Source organism: Corythoichthys intestinalis, chromosome 1, assembly GCF_030265065.1.
Source record: "Corythoichthys intestinalis isolate RoL2023-P3 chromosome 1, ASM3026506v1, whole genome shotgun sequence".
In the NCBI taxonomy this organism is placed as follows: domain Eukaryota; kingdom Metazoa; phylum Chordata; class Actinopteri; order Syngnathiformes; family Syngnathidae; genus Corythoichthys; species Corythoichthys intestinalis.
The window spans coordinates 55,533,415-55,554,633 of record NC_080395.1 but is presented as its reverse complement, the minus strand read 5'-3'; positions in this window follow the sequence as shown (position 1 = coordinate 55,554,633).

Here is a 21,219-nt window from a genome sequence, read left to right as displayed (position 1 = left end):
TTGGTTTGAAAAGTTGGTGCTTACATCCATAACTCTTGTAAAAGCCTTCACATAAGACTGGATGTGAGCCCTCCCTCTGCCAAAGCCTTGGCCAAGCCTCCTGTCCTGGTTGAAATTTGCTCCCCTTTGGCCTCAGGAAATTTAGCCGTGCCATTACTCGATGGACCCTAGCGATTTGGGTCATGACTCGTTCTTGTTCTGTCACATGAGCACATGAGAAAAACTTCTCTTGACTTCCTCTATCAACAACCTCAGCAAAATATTCCAAGCATGTGAAATTCAGCAGGCAGATCAACTCCTGCTAATAGAAAATTGATTAGTTCTGGGATTTCTCCAGTGACTATGAAAGAGGGTAAAATGGTAGCTTCGTTACAATTCCTGTGAGATATCAGGTTGGGAAATATGAGTAATCGAGCTAGACACACAGTTTGAAGATTTTGAGATTTGTTTTCCTCAGAAATAAAATCACCCAATTTCTTTTGATTCATATATTACATTTCTGCGGATGTGCCAAATCTGCATTCCTGTTCGTCATAAATGTGGAGGAAGCATCCCCATTATTTCACCCTCGGTGTGTGTCTTTGTGTGTTTGGTTTAATTTGCGTGAGAGTGTCCTTGCGTGTGGTCGTGAAAGTGGGCTACAGAGGTTGGGCATTCTGCTCTGGGTCTTCTAGTGAACAGCCTCTCTGTGTAGCAGCACTTGGGTGGTGCAGAGCACGGAGGAACTGGGGTGGGGGTTGCTAGGGGAGGGGTCAGGGCAAATTGGCGAGGGATGGACATCCCAACAACAAAGGGCAGTGGGGGTGATAATCCCACCTAATGCTCTCTGTCTGCACTATGTCTGCAATGGCAGATTGAGTGCACTCATGCAAAAGGTTACTTGGGTGATCAAGTGCTCTCGTCGGGGGGTGGGGTGGGCGTCACAGGCCACATGTCTTTGGTAGCCTCTGCGGGACGTCGTCCGCGCAGATCAGTCGAGGCGCTGATGTTCTACAGCAGCTGATTCAGCAGAGCCAGGCCCACGTGTGTTGGCGCTCATGCATTATGTAAAAGGTCCATCGCTGTCTCGTCATAGACTGCCAGGATTCTGCACAAGAATCAGTCAGGGATGGAAACACACATTGTATCACTTTTCCAATTTAATTACCATTTTCACATGAAGTTACGTTATAACCACCTAGTTATGGTGTTATACAGTGGGACAAATAAGTATTTAGTCAACCACTAATTGTGCAAGTCCCACCCACTTGAAAATATTAGAGAGGCCTGTAATTGTCAGCATGGGTAAACCTCAACCATGAGAGACCGAATGTGAAAAAAAACCCAGAAAATCACATTGTTTGATTTTTTAAAGAATTTATTTGCAAATCATGGTGGAAAATAAGTATTTGGTCTATACCAAAAGTTCATCTCAATACTTTGTTATGTACCCTTTGTTGGCAATAACGGAGGCCAAATGTTTTCTGTAACTCTTCACGAGCTTTTCACATACTGTTGCTAGTAGTTTGGCCCATTCCTCCATGCAGATCTCCTCTAGAGCAGTGATGTTTTGGGGCTGTCGTTGGGCAACACGGACTTTCAACTCCCTCCTCACCCCGTGCCGTCAAAATGACAACAAGAACGGGGAGCAAAAATCCCAGAACCACACGGGGGAACCGAGTGAATGACCTACAGAGAGCTGGGACCACAGTAACAAAGGCTGCTATCAGTAACACAATGCGCCGCCAGGGACTCAAATCCTGCACTGCCAGATGTGTCCCCCTGCTGAAGTCAGTACACGTCCAGCCCCGTCTGCGGTTCGCTAGAGAGCATTTGGATGATCCAGAAGAGGACTGGGAGAATGTGTAATGGTCAGATGAAACCAAAATAGAACTTTTTGGTAGAAACACAGGTTCTCTTGTTTGGAGGAAAAAGAATGCTGAATTGCACAATACCCACTGTGAAGTATGGGGGTGGAAACATCATGCTTTGGGGCTGTTTTTCTGCAAAGGGACCAGGACGATTGATCTGTGTAAGGGAAAGAATGAATGGGGCCATGTATCGAGAGATTTTGAGTGAAAATCTCCTTCCATCAGCAAGGGCATTGAAGATGAGACGTGGCTGGGTCTTTCAGCATGACAATGATCCCAAACACACAGCCAGGGCAACAAAGGAGTGGCTTTGTAAGAAGTATTTCAACATCCTGGCGTGGCCTAGCCAGTCTCCAGAACTCAACCCCATAGAAAATCTGTGGAGAGAGTTGAAAGTCCGTGTTGCCCAACGACAGCCCCAGGACATCACTGCTCTAGAGGAGATCTGCATGGAGGAATGGGCCAAAATACCAGAAACAGTGTGTGAAAAGCTTGTGAAGAGTTACAGAAAATGTTTGGCCTCCGTTATTGCCAACAAAGGGTACATCACAAAGTATTGAGATGAACTTTTGGTATTGACTAAATCCTTATTTTCCACCATGATTTGCAAATAAATTCTTTAAAAATCAAACAATGTGATTTTCTGTTTTTTTTTTTCCACATTCTGTCTCCCATGGTTGAGGTTTACCCATGTTAATAATTGCAGGCCTCTCTAATATTTTCAAGTGGGAGAACTTGCACAATTAGTGGTTGCCTAAATACATATTTGCCCCACTGTACTTGTAAATGGTGTTATATTTGTATAGCGCTTTTCCACCTTTCAAGGTGCTCAACGCGCTTTACACTATATTGCCATCTACCTATTGGTGACGCAGCACTGGTGACTGCAATGTGGGGTTCAGTATCTTGCTCAATGATACTTAGGAGAGTTCATCAGGGCAGAGAATCGAACCCACAACCTCTAGGGTGGGGGACAACTACTCTACCACTGAGCCACGCTACCCCAACAAAGTTAAAAACAAAGTTGACTGATTTCACAAACCAACATAAAGAACATATTTTGCTGTAATGCATGCCACTCCAGTAGTTGGCAGTGTGCCGATTTTAAGAAAATAGTCGAGGTGAAATTAACAATTCATTTAAAGAATTGATTTATACAATGATTCACAGGGTTCCATGCACGCTGTCCACAAATGCTATTGGAGCTGCAGATATAATTGATTGTATGCTCACCAACATCGCCTTAGATTGCCTCCTAGGCGGCATGGTAGAGGTCCACGAAATTTTCACTTGAATCTGGCATATCTGCAAGGACACACCCTCGCTGTACTGGGTACACCCAGGTTTGTGCAGAGTGGGTGACCAAATTCCAGAACATATGCTATGAGAGTGCACTTATGTAGCTTTTCATACCAGTGCACACTTGAGCATCCTACGAAAAAAAGCGCTTGGACTTTTGGACTTGAGATTTAAACATGACTTAAATAATGACAGAAGTTTGAGAAAGTGGTGTAGACATTCTTACGTAAGCAGCATGCCCGAAGTGGCTAATCGGGAGGATCGGGACGAATCCCGGTAGGCCGGCTGGCCAGGAGGGCCGGTCCGGGTTTTACACACTTTTAATACTAATATAATTTTTTGTATTTGTATTTGTATTAATTCATTGAGTGAGTGTTACTTACAGATTTTTTTTAAAAGATGTGTCCTGACGTGTGCGGGTGAAAAATAAAACATGCAGCTCCCCCCGCTAATCGGAGTCTGTTTTGAGCCAAATTAGCTACTAGCTCTGTGCTCAGATCAAGGACAAAAGGAGCAAGGGTGGAGCCGAAAAAAATAAGACCACTCGTAAAAGAAGCTGAAAATGTACAAAAATAGCATTTTTTAAAAAATGCAACGAGCTCGCGGCCTCAAATGGCAGAGGATTACAACAAAAGTGGTAAGAATGCAATTTACACTGTGTGATACGACAGCAACACGTAACTGTGGAAACTTTGGCATGTAACACCTCACAGGTGCAGAGCAGGCAGGAAGGATTGCCATGTTCAGTGAGTGAATATTAGAATTTATATCCTCAATTACGTGGCGTATTTAAAGTGCCATAAAATTGACTTGAATTGATCAGAATGCTTTTGAAAAAAAAAAAAACAAAGAACGAAAGAAAGAAAGAGGGTTGGAGGGTTCCGTTCCGTTTCTGCCTTGGAAACTATATTTTGCAACTATCTGTGTGTATAAGTGGAAAAGCTATATGAACGCAATTTGTTAATAAGTCCTGCTGTATGGAAGCTCATCTATACTTGTAGCTTAAACAAATTACTTCATAGTTAAAGCTACTGTATATGAACAAAATTTGTTAATAAATCCTGCTGTATGGAAGCTCACCTATACTTGTAGCTTAAACAAATTACTTCATACTTCACATAAAAACCAAGAAAAGGCCTTGTGTTTTATTGGAGGACATTCAATGTTAGCTAGCTGCTGGTCAGTGTACAAGGAAACGCACTGTTTTGAGCGGTACACCTATAGACAAGTTTCCTGAGCAAAATATGGGCTCTCCTCTGAACTTCCGGTTTAGAAAGAACAACATGAATTTCGGCTGAAGTAAGCAGTGCGTTGACAAAGTTGAAACTGCAAAATCAAACCGAAAGAACCCACGGAATCTCCAAAAATGGATTCAGCACAACGTAGATGAGACTCCAGACTTCCTGTGTTGTGCGTCAACTTCTGGAAGCGCCTATATGTATGGTTTAAAGTGGAATGTTTTTAATAGCGTCCAGCTTCAAAGCGCCAGTGTGGATTTACCATACGCCTGAAATTGAAACCAGCTGCAGAAAAGTAATTAAGGATGTGTGAAACCTAAGGATATACCTAAAAGATTGTATAATTGTTCTTATCACTTCGTTCTTCGCCAACAACATAAAAAAAAAAAAAAAAAAAAAAAAATCCTTTCAGTATCAACTGTGTAAAGTTGATTAATTTCCTTTTGCCTCATCACTCAATGAACCTTATTGCTCAGCACTGCATGGTGCCTGTTCATCCAGTCAGGCTGATATCCATTGCCGTTTGTTCTTTTGCCTCTTGCCCAAAGTCAATTAGCATTTGCCATAGGCTACAACTCACCCATGAATCTAATAAGGACAAGTGTGACAGAAAATTCATGTATGGATTGATGAATAGTTAGCTTTACATGGTCTTAATTTACCGTCATTTAGTTCCTAGCTGGCTCACACATGGACAACTCAGTATCTACAACCACACTGCAGTAGGTGCTTAACTAATTGATCTTTTAATAACATGTTTCATGGTGGTAATGAAAAAAATACAAGAGTCCTTCAAATGACTAATTATTCGATTTTGCAACAAGCTCAACACCGTTCCATTTAGGTGTCCACACAAACTCAAGCACCCATATCCCCACTTCAGAAAGCAACAATTTATCATGGCTCAAAAATCAGTTTTCAGTGAACTTTGTCTACAATCTTCTGAAATAAAAAATGCTGTAACCCCTTCCAAATACTTAATTTATTTTATTTTTTTATCTTATTAACACTACTGCTTTGGTTGAGGAAAAAAATCAAATACTCTCCGGCACACTGCACTTTAATGATCTTAGGATAATTCTAAGGTGCTCTTTAGTGCAGTTTGAGTCAAGCGAGCATACCACTCCAACATTCACTGATATCGTACTGTATTGATTAAGTGACATACCAGTAAGCTTTTTTATCCATTATGCTAATTTACAGGTCCTATTAAAATAGCTGTTATATGTAATTCAAGTTTCCCATCTAAAATATGTTGTAAAAAGATTAAAAAGCAGATCAGGTTAAGATTGGGCAGCAGTAGCTCATTCATTACGATTGTTTGGTCCAGCTTCGGAAATAAATTGAAATATTAACAGCGTTTCACCTACTCACACAATGTAAAAACATACTAAATAGATTTTTTGGGTTGTAAAAAAAATCTAACCAAAAACACATCTAACCTTGTGTTAGAATAAGACAAGGCTGTGTTTCCAGGTCAATGCTTTAAAAGTATGGCTGCTAAGTCTATGATGGCTTGCTCTTCTCTAGCGGTACTAGTCCAGCAGGCAGCATGCTGCGAATCTTTATGTCAGATCGAAGGTGCTAGAGGTGAATGTGTTTGTGGCTGTCGCACCCCTGACAAAGGAAGCCATACATAACACAGAGTAATAGAGGAGGACAAGCCAATCAATAGCCAGAGAAGCAGTTTGACCCACACTTTAAAATGACAAATCTCCTGTCTTGCATCACTGAGATTGTCTCTCTGCTTTGCACTGCAGCAAAAAGTGGCCTGGAGGGACAGCGAGTGCAAGGGGAAAAAAAAAAAATCAAGAATAGACACAAGGTGAGGTGAAAGAAGCTTATGTTGCACAGGTACAATGCATGTACGCATGTGTGGAAAGCACTGACTAAACTCTGAACTGAGAGTTCACCAATTGTAGAATCATCCCTCAGCCTCCAGTCTGATGAAAAGTATCTTATGCATACACACATTGTACTCACCATTCCTTTACCTTTTGCTGCTTCAAACATTTTTGTAAGTCTTCGTAACTACACATTCCCTTTCTTATTTCTTCCTACCAATGTGAGCACACACTGTCATTTCTGTTGTCGTGAGCTTGTGCTATTTGTCTTCAAGAGGCTTGTACTATGGCCTCTTTCAACATGAAACCTCTGGGTCACATAAATATATGTTTGTATGTTTTCTTGAAGGACAACTAACTCAATGGCAACAAATAAAGGAAATACTACCTTTTCTTTCGTCACCAGAAAACCTGGCCTAGATAATTATAAGCTACTTGGTAATATGATCTCTCCTTAATGTTAGCCTGCCCGGTTGCTTAGCCTTTGTTTTGGGCAACATTTCACAATCCATCCATCCATCCATCTTCTACTTCTTTATCTTAAATCAGGTTGAATGGCTAGCAGCTTAAGCTAGAAAACTTAGACGTCCCTCTCCCCAGTCAGTTAGTCCAGCTCTTTCAGGATGTTCCAAGCGCAACCGGAAGTTAGTCCCCCCATTGTGTTCTGGTCATCTCTAGGGCATCCTCTCAGTTGGACATGCCTGGTACACCCCACCAAAGAGGTACCCACTTCTTTTTAATGTGAACGAGCAGCATCTTGAGATTTAGCCCCAATATAATGCCACCAAATCCAACCCCTACTTGCCTCGGCTGCGCCTACGTATTATGTCCATAAACGTTATGAATAGAATCAGTGATAGAGGGTAGCCTTGGCGGACTAAGTCCAACCCTAACTGGAAAGAATTGCACACCATACACAGGTTATATAGGGATAAACAGCTAATTGAGGCATCCATCGTGCCACACAAAGGGGGCAAAAACCAAAGGACTGAGAGACACAACCTTCTCCAAATGAACAAATTACAACTAAAACCAGTTAGGGAAACTCACATGCACCCTTGAGAACCCTGATTGTGTACAGCTAGTCCACTGTTCCCTAGCTATCTGTTAGGTTTTGCGTTGGTTCCCTCCAAGTGTGTTTCTGTGATTGCTCATTGATTTCACCTACTTGTGCCAGCTCCTAGTGTATCCTCCAACCTGCATTCTTCTGTGTCATCCACCTGTTCCTCGTTGTCTCGTTATCCCTTGTCTGTGTGTGTATATAAGCTCCCAGTTTCTTTTCACTCCTTGTTGCGTCATTGTCAATGTCGATGTCAAGTCCTGTCCAAGCCCTCGTGTACCAAGCCCTCCGATTAAGTAAGTTTTGTTTGAACATTGCCTTTTTGATCCTCAGTCCTTTTCGTTGTACTCTGTGTTTTTTGTTAGTTATTATTAAAACGTTTTTTGAGTTCACCGCCACCTGCCTTGCTGCGTTTTTGTTTCCCTGCATTTGGGTCCACACCACCTGCCTGCCCTCAATCCGTGACACTATCACGAAAACCACACTACTCTTTCTGAATTTGAAAATCGTCTTCCCAACAGAACCTCCTGTCCAGTATCCCTTATTGTATCTTACCAATAAGGGTAATGAGTGTGATCCCACTGTAGTTGGAACACACCGTCTGAGGGTGCTTTCACACTAGCACTGTTTGGTTCATGTTAAACGGACCAGAGTTCTTTTTCTCAGATAGTCGGCTTTCTTTTGTTAATGTGAATGCGCATCCGAACTCTAGTTCGGACGAAACAAATTAATTCAGGTCCGCTTAAAAATCGTGGGTCTCTGTCTGCTTTAAGTGCACCCTGCTTCGCTTTTGAATGCAACTGGAGCAGGGTGCGGTTTTGCGTTTTTACAGCGTGGAGCTGTGATGCTCCAAGCTATGAGGGTACACACAGGGCATCCTTGGAAGTGGAAGTACAGCGTGCACGTGATTCAAAATCAACAATGGCAAGATAATAGACCAACCATGGACAAATATTGTTTTGGTGAGCGAAGCAGTTGCATTTGATACACAGAATCAAGTTCTAATGTGGCAGGTGTGTTTTCTAAGCTGTTGCTGAACATACTGTGTGAGAGTGACAGAAACAGAGACAGCAGCAGCCTCTCACAGAGGCTGTTTTGTGAGTCTCTCTCACCTGGAAGTGGCGACAATGCGACAGTCCAAGAAGTTACGAAAGTCAGAGCGATCGCGTGCCTGTGTGACTTGGGGTACCACACAGTTCCCTTTCGTGGTTTAATTTTGCCCAATGCATTTTTTTATATACTGCAGCTCGCTTGAGTCGGGAGGGAGCGACCCTGCCGCTGGCTGAGCGGCAACTTGCTATGCTATGCTATACAAGATTTTTTTTTTTTCTTTTCAAAACTTACATGCATACAAACATCTGCTACACAAAACAGTCAATTGACAAAAAAATGACACATACAGGTGCACGGTTATATTATCATTGGAAAATAAAGGACAGTAATAATAAATTGAAAAATATATATACTGTTTAACATGTAAATATAATGCTAAGCCACACAACACCACGCTGTGACGCTCTTCACTCCGTTCCTTCCCAGGAGGGAGGTACATCCGAAGTTGATTCATTCCAGGACCTTGTTTGTAAGTCGAAATGGTCGTATGTCGAGCAGGATTTTCCCATAGGAATACATTATAAATCCATTAATTCGTTCCACAGCCCAAAGATCTACACTCAATCCTTAATAAATACTGCTGGGACTATTACAAATGGCAATTACACATGGCAAAACAAATAAATTATTAAATAAAAATCGGAATAATAATATAATAATACTAATAATTCCTGTAATAATGCAATGAATCTGGTTCTAATGTGAGGGACGTTTTTTGTTGTACCTGAACGCACAGTGTGGCTGACGTGACAGAGATGGAGCGGTGCGGTAGAGAGTTTACTTTCACTTTAATGTTTTGTTGAGAACATCTTCAACTGCAGCGGACAGTAGGCGTTTTGTGCTGGACAAGTTCTGAAATAGATTATAAAAACTTGAAGAAGCTGGCGATTTCTTTGGCGATGTTACCACAAATAATAATTGTAACCTTAACTTAAAAAGACTGGCGAACGTTAGTCGGAGGAGGACTGTGGAGATCGTAGACATTCCACGGCTGTATTGTTGTACCAGTTCACGGATGCGCACCCCACGCTCATATTTTTCTATCATTTGTATCGTCATTTCAATGATAAGCGTCACCTTTTTCCTTATTTCACCACCCATACCAACCTTTTTGAAACCTGTGTTGATTTCTCTCACAAGAAAATCCGCCGCCCGTCTGTCTGCGGTGTTGGCATGTTGTCGCATTTTGAGCATGTCGTCGGATGTAGAAACAAATGGCAAGTCAAATTTTACGTCAAATGTCAAAAAGATCGTGTGTCGAAGCGATTGTATGTCGAGGTACCACTGTATATCCTCTTCTATTCGTCCAATCAATGAGCGCGCCTTTCGTCCACGTGATGCTACTCGTAAAGTTCGGTTGGCGCAGTGTAAATGCTGAACCTTTTCAACAAGTCATTTGCAAGTGTTGTTGTGAGGTAACTCTCCAACCGGACCCTGGTCCTCTTGGTCTAATGTGAAAGTGCCCTGAGTCTTCAAAAACGGGGACCACGACACCGGACTGCCCAAACTGGAGGTACTGTCCATGATGTTCACGCAATGTTACACAGGTTTTGCTTCAAATGCTCCTTGCGGATCTCATATCCCCCCCACCCCCCGGGCCCTTGACATTGAAGAGCTTTTTACAGTGTATCACAAAAGTGAGTACACCCCTTGCATTTCTGCAGATGTATAAGTATATCTTTAAGTATATCTTTTCATGGGACAACGCTGACAAAATGACACTTTGAGACATTGAAAAGTAGTCTGTGTGCAGCTTGTATAATAGAGTTAATTTATTTTCTCCTCAAAATAACTCAAAATATAGCCATTTATATCAAAACCCCTGACTACAAAAGTAAGTACACCGCATGGGAACTACGTACATCCCTAAATGTCCAAATTGAGTACTGCTTGTCATTTTCCCTCCAAAATGTCATGTGACTCGTTACAGGAGTGCTGTCAGCATTGCTGCAGAGACTGAAGAGTTGGGGGGTCATTCTCACCACCATGCTTGACTGTAGGCATGACAGACTTTGTACTCCTCACCTGGTCGCTGCCACACATGCTTGAGACCATCGGAGCCAAACAAATTAATCTTCGTCTCATCAGACCATAGGACATGGTTCCAGTAATCCATGTGCTTTATTGATATGTCTTCAGCAAACTGTTTGCGGACTTTCTTATGTACTGTCTTCAGTGGCTTCCTTCTGGGGTGATAGCCATGCACACCAATTTGATGTAGAGTATGGGATATGGTCTGAGCACTAACAGGCTAATCCCCCACCTCTTCAATGTCTGCAGCACTGCTGACAGCACTCCTGTAACGAGTCACATGACATTTTGGAGGGTAAGATGCACACAGACTACTTTTCATTGTGTCAAAAGTGTCATTTTGTCAGTGTTGTCCCATGAAAAGATATACTTAAATATCTGCAGAAATGCGAGGGGTGTACTCACTTTTGTGATACACTGCAACTACCTCGGTGACTTCTGCTCCAGAGATAGGACTTCAGTGTCCCCAGTCTCCACTTCCCCAAGAGAAGGAATGTCAGTGGAATTGAGAAGTTCTCCAAAGTATTTCGGCCCTCTAACTCAGAACGTCCTGAGTAGAGGTCAGCAATCCCCCAACTACATGGTGCGCAGTTTTTATTGTGTACCGTTTCCCCTTCTCAGATGCCAGATGGTGGAATAAAATTTCTTTGGAATTATTTTTCATGACATCAATGAACCCCTCCCTTGCCAATAAAGGTATTTCCTTGAGGAAAATATTGTCTACTAAAAAGTTACGCTTGTTTCTACGGTAGAGGCATCTTCAAACTGATTGCTTTTTTAATTATGATCTACTCATTGGTTGAGTGGGTAGTTACACAGCCAACAGTGTCTAAATTGCAGCTGCATCTCAGGTTCTTGCTGCCATTTTTTCTCTTTAACACAATTTGTATCCTGACTGCAGCCAGCAAGCACACGTAGAAACGTAAATTCTCTATTGTTGTTGGTTGTCAGTAGGTCTTGTTCCGACAGCGCAGGAAGGTTTTTGCAGATAGTGGCGTTTACATTATTATTTCAGAAAACTGATCCCCACACTGTGAATGGGTCTACAGTATAGAAACTTACTGTGTGCAATGTGCAGTGGAAAAGAGTTAGCTCACTAATTGGCAATTTCAAGCTACTGCCACACGTTGTGTTAGCTTTTCTGGTATAATACAGTGGGTTTGAAATTCTGAATGAATTGCTTGCAGACACATTTTCAGAAATAGGACACTAACAAAAGTTTGCTTGGTTGTTTAATTTCACACTTGATGGGTTGGCAGGCCCTCCAGAGAGCCTTGTATTTGCATACAAACAAATAAAAAGCACACCTTTCATTATATCTTTCCTTGTAAGATTCTTCTAACACAGTTTAAAGTGTCTTTTTTACCTCGTTAAAACAACAAAATATATTTAGTAATCAACAATGTGCGTGTGATCTTAAGTGTTTACTGTTCTAATGGTGTTACAAGTTGCAACTTCCGTAGTGGGTATTTGAAAGATCATTCTGGCCTATTTTGTTTTTTAAGAGGGTTGTTTTAGTACACAGAGGACCACAGATGGCCACGATCTTTACATTGATTGGACAAACAAGACAGAACCAGAGCCATTGATTGCAAAATCCACTATTAATGACTTGGCTGGGCCAAGCACACAATGTTTTTACTGCAGAGTCACGAGAGAAAGAAGAACAAACATACACAAGGAGTGGCTGAGTTCCGGCAATCAGTCATAATAAAAGCACATTCTTTAATGAAAACAAATTCTGTATATGGCTTGCTCTATATTTATAGAAAACGTGATACGGGGCAGAATTACAGGTTCCGGATATCATACTGCGGATGCTGTATGCAAATATGATGAAGTGGTGTAAATGCGTATACCATGCCAGAGTACTGCTATGTGATTTTGTACTGGGGGATGGCGAGAGGGCGAAGTGTGGCGGGGGAGGAGGTGCGAAGGTGGTGGGCTGGCGGGGAGCTCATTCATCAAGTCATTACGGGAGGTGGCTCTTGTGGTATTTCTGACTGTCCATCAGTGGAGGAGGATGGGGAGACATTCCCAGAGGAGGACACAAGCTCCCCCTCCATCTTTCTTCATCTGTCTCCCATATTCGTCTCCTCTTTTTTCCTCCCCCCATCAAATGCCCCTGCCCTGTTTTTTCTCTGACAGCTTACCTTCTGACTGCTATTAGCCCCTCCCTCCTCTTGTCCATTGCACAGGCCCCTGCATTATCTGCCCCTTTACTATATCTTCCACCCCTCCATTTTCCACCCTCCCCTTCATGCAACCACCCTCCCTGCACTTTCTCAGTACTTCCCTCCATCTCTTCTATTTTACATTTCTCCCGGGAGGCAGCTTCTGACTCTCAGATGTCCCTCGCATGCCAAAAATTACTATTGACATTTCAATTCAGTGGACTTTTTTCTTCCCCTGCTTTCTGCTGATGCCTTATAGCAGGAGGACATTTACATGTCAATGGGCCAGACAAAAGGGAGGCAGCGTGTGCCCATCTCCATGTCCTTAAGACAGTGGCTGTAACTCTAAATTTATGGCTTCACGGGTGATGAGAAACATTTTGTGTCTTTTCTATAGATGAGTAAATGTATTATTATAATTGGCTTTTGGTGTTGCAACAGGACTTGTTTGTGAATACTCCATTTGTGGATCGATGCGCTACAATGTCAGTAAACAACAAAAAGACAAATGACACAATGCAACTTTGGAACGAAGTTTTGTAGAAGTCGGAATATTGCAAACTGCTTCTCAGTTGTCATTCAACAATTCTTCTCATGCAGAAATTGATTTTTTCCCCACCACAATATATAGTTGTAGCTTGTCATTCTTAGGTAGGAAAATAAAATCAAGCGTTTGTTTTGGAGCTTCACTTCGTTTTCAGTCAATAAGAATAATGACATTCTTGCAGCTTCTTTTTTATTCTACTTGAGGGTTAGAAAACCTACCAGTCGAGACCTATACATGGCCATGGCTTAATGCCGCTTTATTCTGTTTTCGTTGTGCCTCTATGTTGCGGATTGAATTTCCTGCAGCCATATCTACACATAGCATTCCAAAGTAGGGTGCTGACAGGTGAAAAACAAACGGAGACTCATGTCCTTGTAGTTGCACTTGGTTGTGGTGCTTCCTGGTAAAGATCAGCGTTGACAGTTGGGAAGAACAGAGGGTCTTATTCATGGGGGGGGAAAAATCACGTCAGATAGTTTCAAACAAGTAAGTACGCGAACAGATTTTCTGATACCAGCGTAAAGACTACTCCAACTTTTTATTAAACTTGAACTTGAGAACTATATTTAAAAATACCATAAAACCCATACTGCATGTTACAATTTAAGACATGCTTTAAATCATTTAGTATGACTGAATGCATTTTGCTCAGATTTGTCACTCTCAAATTTGCTTCACCTTTATAAGAGTGTTTGAAAGAAACAAACCAACATTAAAATTACAAAGGCAGAAAACGAGAACAAATGTGCTTATAAGGCTTGGTGCGAAACAAAATCCCTGTGTTGGTTGTTCTACCAAAGCTGAATTATAGAGATTTGTTGTGTGGGTATGTAGAAAGGGAGTCTCGAGATTTGAGGAAGTCTTGAAACAGGATTCTCTTTCTAAATCATGTAAAAACACCCACACTTATTTATGTATAAGTACAAATACTAGGTTCTCTGGTGGTCCTGCCCACCCACAAAGCGAAAATTAAACTAGTTTATTTCAGAAAATGTGATTCAGAACTTACATAACATTAGGTTAATTTTCTTTTAAGAAACAACATTTTAAAAAGCAAACTACACTGCAAAAGTAATCCTGCAAACATGGGATTTAGAGCAATTTTCCCAATTCACACATTCCAAGAAGAAATTGTTTTGACAAATCTGTAAATTTCAAACAGCAGAAATTAATACACCCCCATCAAAACATTGGGGCAAAAACAGACAAAATGCTCTAGATACTCATTACACAGGTGGTGAGAAGACAGCTGACTATAAAAGAGGTGTTGACTATTGAGGAAACCCCTCAACAGTTCATGCTGTCAGCAATGGCACCACATAGATGAGAAATGTCTCAAGACACCGGAATGAAAATAATTTCTTTACACAGAAAGGGGGAGGGCTAGAAGAAGATCAGGGAAGCTTTACTTGTCAGTCAAAAAAGTGGTGCAGAAATTTAAAAGAGATGAAAAGGCAATCATGTAGGACATCCAAGCTATCCAAGGAAGTTAAACACCTCAACAAAGCGCCACCAGATGAAAAAGGTAGAAAAAATGTCACTATGCAAGTTCTCACAGTTGACTCAAGGATTAGAAAGCCAAACTGGGGTGTGTGTAGTGCTGACAGTAAAACATGGTGTTGGCATTGTTCTTATACGAAGTGTGCATGAGTTGATGGAAACATGAATTCTGAGATATATACTGTTATATTTTAAAAGATGCCACCACCATCACCCCATGCTGTTGGTTGTCGTTCAGTTTGCCAGCATGACAAACACCCCATGCACACAGTCAAGGCCACAGTAGCATTTCTAAAGAAGAACAGAGTCAAAGTGTTTCAGTGGCCAAGTATGCCTCCTGACCTGAACCTGATTAAGGATATAGTATGTGGGAAATTCTGACGAGACAACAGAATCATTCTCCATCCAACATCACGACCCTAAAACAGGTCATTCTTGAAGAATGAAAAAAGATGTTGCAACCTGTCAGAAAGTGGTTCATTTAATGCTTCAAAGACTTGCTGATGTCCCTAAATGTAATCGAGTTCATTCAAAATATACAGTACATACTGTATGGCAGCATTTATTAGAGTTCATTCACTTTTACACCATTAACCTGCTAATTTTGTGTTATATGTTCTATCAAACAAGAAAGCAAGCAATTGTGTAAAACTCAGTTATGTTCAAATTTTAAAAAGTCAGCAGTGTGCCTTCGTATCAATCGGTTTCGTGGTGGTGTGTCACATTTATGCCACACAGATTCGAATTGTCTTTGATGTTGTGCTTCATACATTCCAACTGGGGATTCTACTGATAAAGACACTCTTGTCGCAAAACTGAGGCTCCAGTCAAAGTCCCAAAAGGATACCTAAACTCCCGTAATTTTCGGACTATAAGCCGCTACTTTTTTCCCTTGTGTAGAATCCTGCTGCTTATAGTCCAGTGCGGCTTATTTGTTGATTAATTAGGATTTATAGGTAACACTTTATCGTACAGCGGCATCATAAGACAGTCATAATTATGACACTATCGTGGAAATTAATGAATTCTTATGACAGATGTCATTAAGTGTCTTCCGGCAAATTATGTCACTAACTCCATTTATGTCCAGCTCAAATCTTTTACATCCATTCAAAGGTGAGATAATTTGCCGGATGACAGTAAATAACATCCCTCATGAGCATTCATTAATGCTCATAGCAGTGTTATTTCATAATTATGACGGTCTTATGTCAAATAAAGTGTTAACAAATACCATATCTAGCACTTAATGACACAACTGCAACAGCATCTGAGGAAATAATTAGCCAAGAACATGAATTTTGATTGTTATTTACGTCTGTAGTGATGCAATGCATGCTAGGAGGAATGTTGGATGACAACAATGTTGACAGCAGGTGGCAGCAGAGGTTGACTGCCTCCCCCAAGGGAGCAGTAATGGCCAAAGCTTCTTGAAGCAATGAAGCTTTGCAGCCAATTGGTTCAAGCTTCATTTGGTCTTATGACAGTCTTATGATGCCGCTGTCAAAAAAAAAGTGTTACCGGTTGATATCTTTTGGTGTTAATATCCCATGATGCAGTGAGGACAGCTGCAGCTTGTAGTCCAGTGCGGCTTCTAGTATAAATGAAGTTTTCATGTCAAATTTGGTGGGTGGAGGCTTATATTGAGGTGCACCTTACCAAAAAAATAAAAATAAAAATAAATAAATAAAATAAACAGCAGGGTGATAACCTAAAAATGCGCTAATTTCAGCCGACTTAAACAAGAATGTTATGTCACATGTTATCAAGACGCTTGAGAACTGCTTCAAATTGTGACAAAGGCACATTGTGTATCAGAACGCACGATGCATGACTTCGATTTACAGCACATAGTCTGAATCAGAGAAATAGTCTGACAAGAATAGTAGACTGTGTGTGCAATCTTGCATGCCTTAGCATATGAATGTACGCTGCATGTTTCCCAGAAGAGGTTTGCATGATGAAGGCTAGAGGTACAACCACCTGACTGGTCCCCGAGTGCTGAGGCTTCCCTTTCACTGTAATTATCCTCAAGGAGCTGCATTGCATACGTGATGCGCCTGTTTGGGAGAAGACTGGCGTCTGCTCAAGAAAGGAAAAACCGCCTCATAGCATTGATCTGCCCTTCTCCATTTAGCTTTACCATGGGTTAAGTGTTTGGCTTTAATTAGGACCAAATTCATGCAGGGGTTTGTGTAATTATGCCACAGTCAATCCCTATCCTTCCTTAGCAGTATCGAACAGCTGCTCACTTCAATGAAAGCATGTGTCAAATTCTGGGAATGAAGCTACTGTGGACTAGTATGTGTTCGTGTGCACCTTCCTGTAAGAGCAAATGATTTAAATCAATTCACAAAGGAAGGAAATAATTAAAAGAGTGACCATTTGAAGGGAAGTAAGCGTTCCAAAACTCATCAGCCTTTTAGTCAATGCAACAACCTACAAATCTAGAGCTGAATTCGCTTTGTTATTGTTTAAATCATTGTGTTGACCCACATTTAAGTTCCAGGACATTTTACCTCTTTGTACATGTAGTTCAGGGATTTAAAAGGTTCTCATTAGATATGCTCAGCACTGCAGATAATGCCCCTAAAGTTCCTGGACCTCATCATCTCATCATGTTAAACCCAAATAGATTTGGACAGTCGTTGTGGTTATAACTCACATAGTGGTCTGAATGTTTGTACTTCTTTCTAAAGTTCTGGTGATAGAAATGTACAGGTGAATCTCAATAACTTAAATCAGGGGTCTTCAAACAATTCCACATAGGGCCACAGTGGGTGCAGGATTGGATTTCATTCCAATAAAACAAGACAATACCTTTTCACCAATCTGGTGTCTTATAAGTGTAATCAGTTGACTGCAGTCAGGGGCTGCTTGTATTAACTGAAACCTCATTGGTTAAAATATCTGTGCCCGATCAGTAGAAACATAAACCAGGATCCGCAGCTGCCCTTGAGGACTAGTTTGGAGGCCCCTGAATTAGGTGATCTAAAAAAATCTTTAAAAAAAAAAAAAAAACTCAATTTGAAAAATTTCCGAGAACAAATCTGAATTTGATTTAATGAAGAAAATTAGGAAGGAGTTGTTCTGTTTAAGATATCCTTTCTTGGGTTTAAAAATATAAGTATTTAAAAAAAAAAAAACAGACATATTTTAATTAATTAAACATGTACCCGGTCAAGCTGACCTGGGTACATCATTGCTCTTGCTGGCAAATGAACATAAGAAGAGGCATAATGGGAGCCACGGATAGAAAGACGTGTAGTTCTTAAAAGATAAATGTTAGTAAGAGTTAAAATAATTTGATATTAAAAACCCTCCTAATGTTTTCGTTTTAATAACATTTGTAAAATTTGTTTACCTAGTAGCTCACCGTTGTTGACTTCACAGGGCGGTGACGTCACATGGCCACGCTGCTGACTTACACAGTGTCACTCCTTAAATACCGTATTGGCCCGAACATAAGATGGCCCCGATTATAAGACGACGCCCTCTTTTTCAAGACTCAAGTTTGAAAAAATACTTTTTGAACACCAAATTAATTTTTAGACAGAAAATAATTACAGTACATCAGAAACAAATGATTATAACAATATATTTGAGAGAAAAAGCATGTTATTTTGCCTCATTCAAATCTTAATATCTGAACATTTAAATATGTAAACTAAAGTGCAATCACATTCGTAAATGAATGGCTTCTGGTTTTTGAAATGTAAATAAACCAATCTTTTGGGATAAAACAACAAAACTGCAATAACTGCATTAACCATCAAAGTGAAGTCTAACTGTAACTAGTCTCGAAACAAATCTGAATAAGGAAAAACATTGCAATAAAATAAATGCAAACTGGTTAAACTTGAGAGTAGCTGAGATCTGTCATGACAGAACATCGCTTCAATGATATCTGACGCCATCTAGCGTCGTGAATGGGTATAATGACTAGACCGCGAATATAAGACGACCCCCTCTTTTTCAGTCTTATTTCAAGGAAAAAAAACACCGTCTTATATTCGGACCAACAGGGTACATAAACATGTCGTCGGTGCTGCCCTTCCAATTTCCACATTTTTTCATTTGTCTGCTGTCCCGGTTTTTGGAATCCTCCGACATGTGCAGGTATTTGGGTCCATTATTTTATTTTTCGCCTTCCTATTATGGACTCTCACCGGGATTACCCCCCCCCCCCCCCCCCGACCTGCTGTCACGGACCCTTTTTTTTGTCTCCCTTTTCGCGATTTTGTGTTTTTGTGTGTGTTCAACAAACCCTTATACGCAATCCCTCTGCTATTGTTGTCTGCTTTGTGGTCAAGCTTCGCTTCCGCATTCGCGGACAGTTTGTTGTTTTTTGTCTGAGGACTTGAGTTACTGATTGCGGCTAATAGATAAATAAACAATACACGTACAATCAATGTAGAAAAAATAACATGGTCTTTGTGGTGTTTCTTTATTGTTGCCAAAGGTGTGGTCTTGAACCCTCCCTTCATGCAGCGTCAGTGCGGAGTGGAATAAAAAGAGAATCACGTTTGCTCACAATGTGTCTCACGCGCCATAAGTACAAATAAAATACACAACAGTCTTCTTAGATCTCAATGTGCAAAATAAGGCATCATTATAATCTGTTGGGCAGAAAATGATACAAATAGCCTGCAATCAAACTAAGTTTAATACATTAATTCATTCGTTTTCCGTGTCGCTTATTTACCGGGAAGCAAACTTCGGGAGCAACATCTAATAAATCTGATAAATCTGAGAACACCGCAAGGATGATCAACAATCTGGACAGTTCTTTCACATGACAACAATAAGGTAAGACGGCATTCTCTCGTCACTGAGGCATCTCGGTGGAGGCAAACTGCATCAACGTTTTCGTGTGCTGTGGTGCATGGGATATCCGCAATAATGATCAAACCGCTGTGTTTCACTGTATACCATATTCATATGTAAAGCACACGACAACTCTGGATGCTAACTATCTCCATAATTATATTGGAACAAGTTGGATCACACAATAGTGTTCCGTGAAGATCTGCAAACTTTTTTTGACATCAAACACTCTCCTGCTCCGTTAATATAGCAGGAGAGTGCTGTCACTAGCGAACTTGACACATGAACGCTTCTCTCGTCTCATCCCGTCTTTCCTGTTTATTTTGCTTTTGCTGCTCGTTTTGTGAAATATCGACAGGGCTGTCCTACTCATTAATGTTCCGCTCAGGTTCAAATTGGAAAGGCAGAACGGACGACATTTTTATGTAGTTAAAGAGTGACACTGTGGAAGCCTGGCAGCGTGGCCATGTGACGTAGCCACCCAGCGACGTCAACAACAATGGCGACCTACTAGTTAAACTAATTTTACAAATTTTAATAAAATGAAAACATAGCGAGGGGTTTTAATATCAAATTATTATGACTCGTACTAACATTAATCTTTTAAAATCTACATGTCTTTCTATCCGTGGGTCCCTTTAAGGAATTTGCATCCATTTAATGCTGTATATGCAGTTAAGTTTTCAATTCAAAAATTAAAATTGTTTTCTACAATATTCAAATTTATTAAGATGCTCATTTATGAAATATGAAATGGCTGATATTGTGGATATATATTTTTTTATGTTGGATGAAGTTGAAAGCGATTGACAACTGCTCCGAGTGTTTTCCTGCATGCAAAGACCTCTCATAATAACAAAAATGGCGTTAAATGGTATTTGGCATCAAATACTTAAATGTCTTTCAAGGCTTTCACTAATCTGCTTAATGTTTTTCTGCATTAGTCACTTAAACATCAGATCTTACTAGGTACACCTTGAATTGGTACCTTTTTATATTCGATGAATACTTGTGAAATTGTAAACCTCCTGTCAGCTGCAAGCTTTTATGTTTTTATTGCAGACTAATTCAGGCTAATACAGGAAATATAAAATGCTACAGATTCTCTTTTCTACTCACAAGAAAGCCAAAAGACATTATTCCACAACACCTAACATTTGTTGTGACTAATATAATTGAAATAGCATGAGGATCAGAGGTGAGTAGTAATGCGTTAAATTGACTCTGTAACATTTGTTTGAGGAACTTTTTGAGAAAAATGTACTTTACTTCATAGAGTAGTTTTACCACACAATACTTTTGACTTTTACTTGGGTAGATTTGTGAAGAAACACTACTCTTATTCATCTACTTTGGCTACACGAGAGTCGTTAGATTTTTCCTTTTTATTTACATATTGACTTTATTTTTGCCAGAGATGCCGACAGTTGCATTATCAGTTTCACCAATTAGATGACGCAACAATAAACACATGACTCCATTATACCATTTGGAGGTTTTTCTCTAACTCGTGCTCTTTGGATGGGTAATGTGTCATAGTGTTCTATATTAAATTTGATGATTTTTGTGTCATTTGTTTGGCATAATACGGTCATGTAAAAGGCTCAGCAACTCACCAGGGATCCCCAACAATCAGGCCAGGAACCGTTACCAGTCGGTGGTGCATTTGCAACCGCGCTGCAGAGAAATAATTAATAATTTGTAACGACCGCAATCTGGCCTGGGCCTCTTGACTA